Below are 11,463 nucleotides of genomic sequence, written 5' to 3' on the forward strand. Positions count from 1 at the left end.
AACCTTGAGGAAATGCTAACCAAATTCATCTCGGTGTCAGAAACTCATTTTCAGAATACTGAAACGGCACTCAAAAATCAACAAGTATCAATCCAGGGGCTCGAAACTCAGATTGGACAACTCACGAAGTTCATTTTTGAATGACCACAAGGTAGCCTGGCAAGCAACACTGAATCTATGTAACACCCCGTACCCAAGACCGTTGCCGGAGTCGAACACGAGGTGTTAACAGACTTATTTCATTTATTAACACAGTTCATTTTAAAATTCTAGACAAGCTGGTTAACTGCATCACAGTCACTTTAAAAATCATATCTCAAGTTCCAAAACTTGAAAACTGATTCAGTAAATTTTCCCTAAAACTAGACTCATATATCCAACCATAAATTTTTTTCTAGAATTTTTGGTTTGGCCAATTAGCACAGTTTATTAGTTAAAGTCTCCCCTATTACAGGGTTCAACCATTCTGACCTTCGCGCATTACGACTTGGATATCTCCCTGTACAAGGCTTCAATACTTATGCCGTTTGTTTCTAAAGAAACTAGACTCGAAAATTAATCTATACATATATGGAATGACTTCTAATTATCTCTGGTTAATTTATAATGAATTTCGAAATTCGGAACATGGGATCCAGAAATCGCTCTAGCCCTGTTTCACGAAAACTTAAACCTCTCATAAAATACGGCTCATATGATCGTTTCGTTACTTTCATATGAAAATAGACTCATCAAGCGTCGATTACATAATTTATTCAATATTTAATTCCATTCCTACTATTTTTAGTGATTTTTCAAATTCACATCACTGCTGCTGTCGGCATCTGTTTTTAAGGTAGACTTTACCTATTTCATAATTTCCATGATTCAACTAGCCCTTTAACATACATAGCACGAAAATATGATCGTGATTAACCATTCCAATGGCTAATCATTGCCAAGCATTTCCACACCTCTCAATAACCATATATATACAAAATGATTATAATGCTATGCTCAAAATATTTAAGCCATTTTCGAATGGCTATCCAAATATATACAATACCAAAGTACTTGACTAACAACAAAAGGGCAGCCCTATACATGCCATTATCAAAGTTCAACTAAAAGAGTACCAAAAGGGCTTTGATAGTGTGGGCGACTTCGACTTTGACACTCCCAAGTCTGATAGCTAACGAACCAAAATCTATAAAACAGAGAATCAAAGAAACGGAATAAGCATTTAATGCTTAGTAAGTTTTGAGCAATGAAATTAGGCACAACTGAAGTATAGCATTCATATGACTAAACGGATAATTTCATATACACATATTCTCAAAATCATACCTACTTCACATTTCCAACCCTTATATTCATACATAAGGGATCAACTTAACCAAAGGCCGGAAGCTTATTAATCGCCTGAGCGAATACTATTTAAAAGGAATCAACTATTCCAATGCATATACGAAACATACCTCATCGTTGGGATTTTACGATCGTATTAATTGAAATTATTACAGCAAGATCGCTCATTACCAAACCAAGTACCTTCGGGATTTAGCCGGATATAGCTACTCGCTCAACTGCCTTCGGGACTTAGCCCGGATATAGTAACTCGCACAAATGCCTTCGAGACTTAGCCCGGTTATCATCCGAATATTCATGCACGTATATCAATAAATCATATCACATCTATATTTCATTTTCATCACTAGAACTCAAAAACAAGACACTTATCAATCATTCCCATTTTCGGCTCAATAGCCACATACAAAGAGCATAAATTGATTTGCTTTATGACATGATCTCTATGCACATTCGACTACCCGTCATAGGTATAACTAATTATCTCGACATATAATTCAAGTAAAATCATTATATCACTGTTTATTTGTTATGCTTATACGTCATAACTTAATCAAATCATAAACTAAGTTCCATTACTCAAAGACTTACCTCGGATGTTGTCGAACGATTTCGACGGCTATTCGATCACTTTTCCTTCCCCTTATCCAACTTTGATCCTCTAGGCTCTTGAGCTAAATCAAACAATTTACTTCCCAAATCAAACATAGTCATACGACATCCATATACATTTTATACTAGTCGAAATGTACCATCAAGATATACTTTACTCAAATAATTTACTTTGGCCGAACATGTATAATGTTTTGTAGCTTAATAAATTTAACATACACCATGTATTTATAATATTTTTGGCAGCCAACTATCCATAGTCATGCACACACAATCAAAATAAATACCCAAAATTTTCATATCCTTATGCCCTAAGCCGAATACACTTGTCATGTTCACCTACATTTTCTTTTTTTTCAAGTAAAACATTCTCATATTCGGCATTAGTATCAAGCATAGTAGCCAATTCTTCCCACTTTGAATCTATGCATCCATTTAATCATAGTTTGTTCAAGCACTCATACAACAAGACACATCCATATGACTAAAAATTCTAAGTTTAAACACAATACAACATTTTAGCACCATGGCCGAATACTTCATGAAGTTGTTAAGACCCATCCTTTCCAAATTCTCACACACACTCACATTCAATCCTTTTTATTAAGCACTCAAATTCAATCATCTTCATGCCTCATCACCATAACATCAAACACCAACCAAGAAGACAACACCCATGGCCGAGTATCATCTCCATCACATAGCAAAGATTTAAACCATGGGCTAGGTAGAACTCAAGCTAACAACTAAAAATATGCATGAATCTCATGGAACAACATCAAATATACCTTAGCCTAGTTACAAGCATGGCCGAACCTCTTCAACCTTTCTTCCTTTCTTTCCTTTGATTTTTCGGTCAAGAAGAACAAAATGAGAACTTTTTTTCTTTTTTTTTCATCACCCCCCAATTTCCATTATTTTATTACTAACCCTTTTTATTTTATTATTTCTAACATAAAGCATTAACACAACATGTTTATAATAGGTTTTAACCCATAGCATGGCCGGCCACTAGTTCAAATTTTGGGTAATTTGACATGCAAACCCATCATCTTTATAACATGCATTAATAGGCCACTTACATTTGCCTAGCACATTTCTAAATTTTATCACATAAGTCCTATTAACTAAATTCACATGCAATCGACTAAATCGAAGCTTAAAACTTTCACACATTCATATTCACATATTCTAGACAATAAATATCACATTCAAATACTTCGGTGACTCGGTTTAGCGGTCCCGAAACCACTTCCCGACTAGGGTCAATTTAGGGCTGTCACAACTCTCCCCCACTTCAAGAAATTTTCGTCCCCGAAAATCTTACCGGTAAATAGGTTTGGGTATCGTTCTTTCATAGAGTTCTCGGGTTCCCAAGTAGCTTCTTCCATCCCGTGTTTGAGCCATAACACTTTTACTAAAGGAACCTTTTTTGTTTCGTAACTCTTTCACTTCACGAGCTAGGATACGATCGGTTCTTCTTCATAACTCATATCGGATTGAATTTCAACCTCTGATGGATTAATTATGTGCGATGGATCAGATCTATAACGTCGAAGCATCGAAACATGAAAGACGTCGTGAATCTTTTCAAGTTCAGGGGGTAAAATCAATCTATATGCAACTGGACCGACTTGTTCGGAAATTCCATATGGCCTGATGAACCTCGGACTCAATTTGCCCTTACTCCCAAATCTGAGTATCTTTTTTCCAAGGTGAAACTTTAAGAAACACTTTATCTCCCACCTGATACTCAATGTCTTTTCGTTTCAAATCCGCGTACGACTTCTGACGATCCGATGCTGCCTTCAAACTTTCACGAATTATTTTTACTTTCCGCTCAGCATCTTTAATCAAATCAACCCCAAAAATTTTACTTTCACCGAGCTCGGTCCAGAACTATGGTGTACGGCATTTACGACCGTACAAAGCCTCGTAAGGTGCCGTCTTAATACTTGATTGAAAACTATTTTTGTAAGCGAATTCAATCAAAGATAGATACCGTTCCCATGAACCACTAAACTCAAGGATGCAACATCTCAACATATCCTCGAGTATCTGAATTATCCGCTTGGGGATGAAAAGCGGTGCTAAAATGCAACGTGGTACCTAAAGCTTCTTGCAATTTCTTCCAAAATCGCGAGGTGAATCTCGGATCTCAATCCGACACAATAGAAATGAGTACCCCGTGTAATCTCATAATCTGAGAAACATACAATTCAGCTAGTTTATCCAATGAATAATCCGTACGTACGGGAAAAGGTGAGGCGACTTAGTCAGTCTATCAACAACAACCCAAATTGCATCTTTCTTACTCGCCGACAATGGTAACCCAAATACAAAATCCATCGTGATTCGTTCCCATTTCAATTCAGGTATCATGATCGGCTGAAGTAAACCTGTAGGCACTTGATGTTCCGCTTTCACTTGTTGCCATATTAAACACTTCGAAACAAAATCGGAAATGTCTCATTTCATACCCTGCCACCAAAACTGACGTCTCAGATCGTTGTACATTTTCGTACTCCCCGGGTAAATTGACATTCGGCTACAATGAGCTTCGTTCAGAATCATCGAAATAAGTTCTGAATTTCTTGGAACACACAAATGAATTCTGAACCTCAAACAATCGTCATCATCAATTTGAAACTCTGATTCCATATTCGAAACACATTCAGCCCATTTTGCAACTAATTCATCATCGACTTTCTGAGCTTCACGAATTTGATGAATCAACAATGGTCTAGCCTTTAATTCCGCTACTAACACATTGCCGGATAAACAGACAAGTGTACATTCATCACTCGTAAAGTAAATAGTGATTTACGACTCAAAGCATCCGCAACCACATTAGCCTTTCCTGGGTGATAGTCAATGACAAGCTCATAATCTTTTAACAACTCGAGCCAACGTCTTTGTCGCAGATTCAAGTCTCTTTAAGTCATCAAATATTTGAGACTTTTGTGATCCAAAAATACATGGCACTTCTCACCAAATAAGTAATGTCGCCATATTTTCAAAGCGAATACGATGGCAGCTAATTCGAGATCATGGGTTGGATAATTTTTCTCATGTGGCTTCAATTGTCTCGACACATAAGCTACAACTCGACCTTCTTGCATCAATACACAACCCAACCCAAGTAAGGATGCATCACTGTAAATGATGAACTCCTTGCCTGATTCGGGTTACACTAGTACTGGAGCTTCCGTCAAATGAGTTTTCAATTGATTGAAACTTTTCTGACACTTTTCTGTCCATTCAAACTTAACATCTTTCTGAAGTAGTTTCGTCATTGGTGTGGCTATCATCGAAAAACCTTTTACAAACCGTCTGTAGTAACCGGCAAGTCCCAAAAAGCTCTGAACTTCAGTAATATTTCTCGGAGGCTTCCAGTTAAGTATGGCTGAAATTTTGCTCGGATCAACTCGAATACCCGATGCAGATACCACATGTCCCTAGAAGCTAACCTCTCTTAGCCAGAACTCACACTTACTGAACTTAGCATACAACTGCTTATCCCGTAAAATTTGCAACACTAATCCCAGGTGCTCAGCATGATCGGTTTCATTTCTCGAATAGACCAAAATATCATCGATAAACACAACTACAAACCGATCTAAATACGGTCTGAAGATCCGATTCATCAGATCCATAAATACCGCGGGGGTATTAGTGAGCCCAAACGGCATCACTAAGAATTCGTAGTGACCGTATCTCGTTCTGAAAGCAGTTTTGGGTATATCCGAATCTCGAATTCGCAACTGATAATAACCCGATCTCAAATCTATCTTTGAAAACACCGAGGCTCCCTTTAGTTGATCAAACAAATCGTCAATGCGCGGTATCAGATATTTATTCTTTATTGTCACCTTATTCAGCTGACGATAGTCGATGCACAACCTCATGGTTCCGTCCTTCTTTTTCACAAACAATACTGGTGCACCCTAAGGTGAGAAACTTGGTCGAGCGAAACCTCTATCCATCAACTCTTGCAACTTAGCTTTCAATTCCTTTAATTCCGTTGGTGCCATACGATACGGATGTATCGAAATCGGTGTAGTCCTAGGTACAAGCTCGATGCCAAACTCTACCTCCCAAATAGGTGGTAAACCCGGTAATTCTTCGGGAAAAACATCCAGATTTTAGAAACCACCGGCACAGATTTAGGCTTCTTTTCTAACTCTTTGTCATCAAGTACATACGCAAGGTATGCTTCACACCCCTTTCTTACATATTTCTGAGCCAACATCGATGATATTACAGCTGGCAACCTATTCAAGTTAGTAGACTCAACTCGGATTATCTCGTTATTTACATACCTCAAATCGATGGTTTTTCTTTTGCAATTTTCAATTGCATCATGTACGGTCAACCAATCCATACCGAGGATAACATCAAATACATCAAACGGTAAAAGCATCAAATCGGCCGAAGAATAGGAACCTCAGATTACTAGGGGACATTTCTTACACACTTTGTCGACAAGCACGTAACGACCCAAGGGATTTGACACCCGAATTACAAACTTAGTAGACTCAACAGGTAAAGTCTTACTGGATACTAAGGTTTCACATATATAAGAATGAGTAGAACCAGGGTCAATCAAAGCAATCACATTAGTATCAAAGAGAGTAAAAGTACCGGTAATAACATCTGGCGAGGAAGCATCCTCGCGTGCTCGTATAGCATTAGCTCTAGCAGGAGCACGAGCCTGAGCCTCAGATCTGGTTGTAGCATCTCTAGATCCTCTCTGACCGCCACTAGCATTGCCCGTATTCCTAGATGGTCTACCCCGAGCAGTGGTAGCACCCGGTTTCCCACTCTGATTTACATTTTGTTCAGACAATCTCGGGCAATCTTTAATAAAGTGGTCAACTGATCCGCACTTGTAACAGGAGCGGTCATGGAATCTACAACTCCCCGAATGCCATTTACCACAATACTGGCTCTCCGTTCTGTCTCGACGATCATTTCCAGCACTGGCGACCGAAGTGACTCGTGTACTCACAGGGGTTCGATCACGATCTCGTCTAGAAAAACCCGAAGTGTCTCTAGACCGGCCTAAGTCATCTCTAAATTTCTTCGATGACTGTTGAACGGGCTTTCCCAAAGATCTCTTACGAAACTCCTTTGCTCCCATATCAGCTTTTCTTTTCTCCTTACTGAGCTCTTCGGCTTTGCAAGCTCATTCGACAAGTACCACAAATTCTCGGATTTCTAAAATGCCAACATACAGCTTTATATCATCGTTCAGTCCATCCTCGAAATGTTTACACATCACAGCTTCTGAAGAAATGCATTGTAACACCCCGAACCCGAGACCGACACCGGAGTCGGACACGAGATGTTAACAAACTTTGAAAAATTTTTCCAGACACTGCCCAGTCTGAGTACTAGTCGCTTCAAAAATCATATCTTGAGTTTCACAACTCAAAAATCAGTTTTGTGATTTTTCCCTGAAACTAGACTCATGTCCCCACCTATGGATTTTTTTCTAGAATTTTTGGTCGGGCCAACTAGTACAGTTTATTAGTCAAAGTCTCCCATGTTACAGGGGTCGACTACACTGACCTTTTCCCATTACGACTGGGATATCTCCCTGCACAGAGCTTCAATACTGATGCCGTTTGTTTCTATGGAAACTAGACTCAGAGAGGAATCCATACATATATGGTATGACCCCTAATTATCTCTGGTCAATTTATAGTGAATTTCCAAAGGCGGAACAGTGAATCCAGAAACTGTTCTGGCCCTGTTCCACAAGAACCCGAATATCTCTTTCTCTACTATTCCTATAATTGTTTCGTTACTTCCATATGAAAGTAGATTCATCAAGGTTCGATTACATAATTTATTCACTATTTAATTCCACTCCTACGAATTCTTGTGATTTTTCCAATCCACACCACTGCTGCTATCAGCTTCTGTTTTCAAAGTGAACCTTACCTAATTTGGGGTTTCATGGACCAACTAGGGCCTTGTCATACATAAGCCCACATATGATCATACTTAGCCATTCTAGTGGCTGATCATTTGCTCAACACTTCCATTCCAACATAGTTACATCATGAAACCATCTATACATTCATAAATACGAATGGTCTAATGCCATACTCCACTTCTACAAGCCATCTTCGCATGGCTGTACACTTATACATTTCATAAAGTACTCGAAAGACAACAATGGGTAGTCCTATACATGCCATAACAAAATTCAACCAAAATAGTACCCAAAAGAGCCTTTGATAGTGTGGGCGACTTCGACTTCAAGATCCCGAGTCCGATAGCTGGAGAACCAAAAATCTATAAAACAGAGGAGCAATGTAACGAGTAAGCAATTTATGCTTAGTAAGTTTGAGCAAGGAATTCCAGCATGCACAAAGAATAGCACACATTTAGCTAAACGGAATATTTCATAATACGCAATTTACCGATATCAAACTTGCTTCACAACATTAACAACCCTTATGTACATACACAATAAACTAACTTGGCCGAAGGCCGGTAGCTCGTTTATCAACTGAGCGAACATTTATTTGTAAGGGCTCGATTAAATTCAACACATACGTAACATATCCCCATATTGGGATGTTTTTCTAGTATTCGCTGGAATTTTACAGCAAGCTCATTCATTACCAAATCACGTACCTTCGGGATTTAACCGGATATAGCTCCTCGTTCAAATGCCTTCGGGACATAGCCCGGTTTTAGTAACTCACACAATGCCTTCGGGACATAACCCGGATTTAACAACTCGCACGAATGCCTTCGGGACTTAACCCGGATTTAATAACTCGCACGAATGCCTTCGGGACTTAACCCGGATTTAATAACTCGCACGAATGCCTTCGGGACTTAACCCGGATTTAGTATCTCGCACAAAGGCCTTCGGATCTTAATCCGGATATATTCACTTAGCACAAAGCCTTCGGGACTTAGCCCGGACAGCATTCAATTAATCATGCACATCTAACAATAATTCATAGCACATTCATATTTCATTTTCGTTTACGAAACTCAAACACAAGGCACATATTGTCCTTGCACATTCGGCTCAATAGCCACACATAGAGCATGATTTAATCACATCGAAATTTAAGCTCTCTTACTCAAGAACTTACCTCGGGTGTTGTCGAACGATTCCGCTAGCTATTCAACCACTTTTTCCTTCCCTTTATCGGTTTTATTTCCCCTTTGCTCTTGAGCTTAATCAAACAAATAAATTGATTTCATCATTTTAGGCATCAAAAGATGAACACAAGGCACTTAGCCCATATTTATACATTAGACATTAAAGTCTCATACATGCAAAAATCATGCATCAACACCACATATTAGATAATTTCTTGCCCTTGACCGAATATGCATGTCCATTTTTGGGGTCGATTTCAACACTTAATACACACATGCACACACTAGTAAAGCATCCTCCCCCTTTTCATCAATTTAACACATGCATTGCTCATTAACATGCAAAGTTACATTCGGCCTTAGCACACATCTTGCTAGCCGATTCTTCTCCATTTAGCAACCAATGCACATATGTGCTCACACAACAAAAAATGCTAAAAAGGAGGTTCAAGAATCATCAAGCCATCATCACATGCATCATTAACAAGCTTCATATTTTGCATGCAATGGCATTAACACAACCTCCACCTTAACTCATCCTCATGCCTCATCACCACAACATCAAACATCAACCAAGAATGATTCATCCATGGTCAAGTGCCATTTCCATCACATAGCAAGATTTAGACCATGGGTTAGGTAGAACTCAAGCTAACAACTAAAACATGCATGCCTCTCATGGAACATCATCAAACATACCTTAGCCTAGCTACATGCATGGCCGAATCTCTTCACCTTTCTTCTTCTTTCCTCCTTAAAATTTTTGGCCAAGGATGAACCAAAGGATGAGAAAATTTTTCTTTTTTTTTCTTTCTAGTTTTTGGCAAGCATGAAGATGAGAAAAGGATGAACAAAATTCCCCCTTTCTCTTGTTTAGCTCACGGCAATGGGGGGGACAAACACCACACACACATTTTTTTTTCTTTTGTTTTCTATTTCTTTATTACCCATACTCCTTATTTTATTCTTCCACTAACAAAACATGTTTCATGACATGTTTTGCCCATCCTTCCTTGTCATGGCCGGCCACTACTCATTAGGGGGGGGAATTTGACATGCAAGTCCCCCCTTTGTCCACATGCACTAGTAGGTCCTCACACATTGACCTATCACATTTTAGAATTTTCTCACATAAGTCCTATTGACTAAATTCACATGAAATCAACCAAATTGAAGCTTGAAATTTTCACACATTCATAATTACATATTCTACACAATAAGTATCACATTCAAACATTTCGGTGACTCGGTTTAGCGGTCCCGAAACCACTTCCCGACTAGGGTCAACTTTGGGCTGTCACAACTGTCCCCCACTTAAGAAATTTTCGTCCCCAAAAATCTTACCGGTAAATAGGTTTGGGTATCGTTCTTTCATCGAGCTCTCGGTCTCCCAAGTAGCTTCCTCGATCCCGAGTTTGAGCCATAACACCTTTACTAGCGGAACTCTTTTGTTTCGCAACTCCTTCACTTCACGAGCTAGGATACGCATCGGTTCTTCTTCATAGCTCATGTCGACTTGAATTTCAACCTCCGATGGGCTAATTATGTGCGATGGATCAGATCGATAGCGTCGAAGCATCGAAACATGAAAGACGTCATGAATCTTTTCAAGCTCCGGGGGCAAAATCAATCTATACGCAACCGGACCAACTCGTTCGGAGATTTCGTACGGCCCAATGAATCTTGGGCTCAACTTGCCCTTACGGCCGAACCTGAGTATCTTTTTCCAAGGTGAAACCTTAAGGAACACTTTGTCTCCCACCTGATACTCGATGTCTTTTCGTTTCAAATCTGCGTACGATTTCTGACGATCCGTGGATACCTTCAGACTTTCACGGATTACCTTTACTTTCTGTTCAGCATCTCTAATCAAATCAACTCCGAAAATTTTGCTTTCACCGAGCTCGGTCCAAAACAATGGTGTACGGCATTTACGACCGTACAAAGCCTCATAAGGTGCCATCTTAATACTTGATTGAAAACTATTGTTGTAAGCGAATTCAATCAAAGGTAAATACCGTTCCCATGAACTACTGAACTCGAGGATGCAACATCTCAACATATCTTCAAGTATCTGAATTATCCGCTCGGATTGACCACCGGTTTGGGGGTGAAAAGCAGTGCTAAAATGCAGCTTAGTACCCAGAGCTTCTTGCAATTTCTTCCAAAATCGTGAGGTGAATCTCGGATCTCTATCCGACACGATAGAAACAGGTACCCCGTGTAATCTCACAATTTGATAAACGTACAATTCAGCTAGTTTATCCAATGAAAAATCCGTACGTACGGGGATGAAATGAGCCAACTTAGTCAGTCTATCAACAATAACCCATATCGCAACCCTCTTACTTGCTGACAAGGGCAGTCCGG

The sequence above is a fragment of the Gossypium hirsutum genome, chromosome A13 (genome assembly GCF_007990345.1).
Source record: "Gossypium hirsutum isolate 1008001.06 chromosome A13, Gossypium_hirsutum_v2.1, whole genome shotgun sequence".
Lineage (NCBI taxonomy): Eukaryota > Viridiplantae > Streptophyta > Magnoliopsida > Malvales > Malvaceae > Gossypium > Gossypium hirsutum.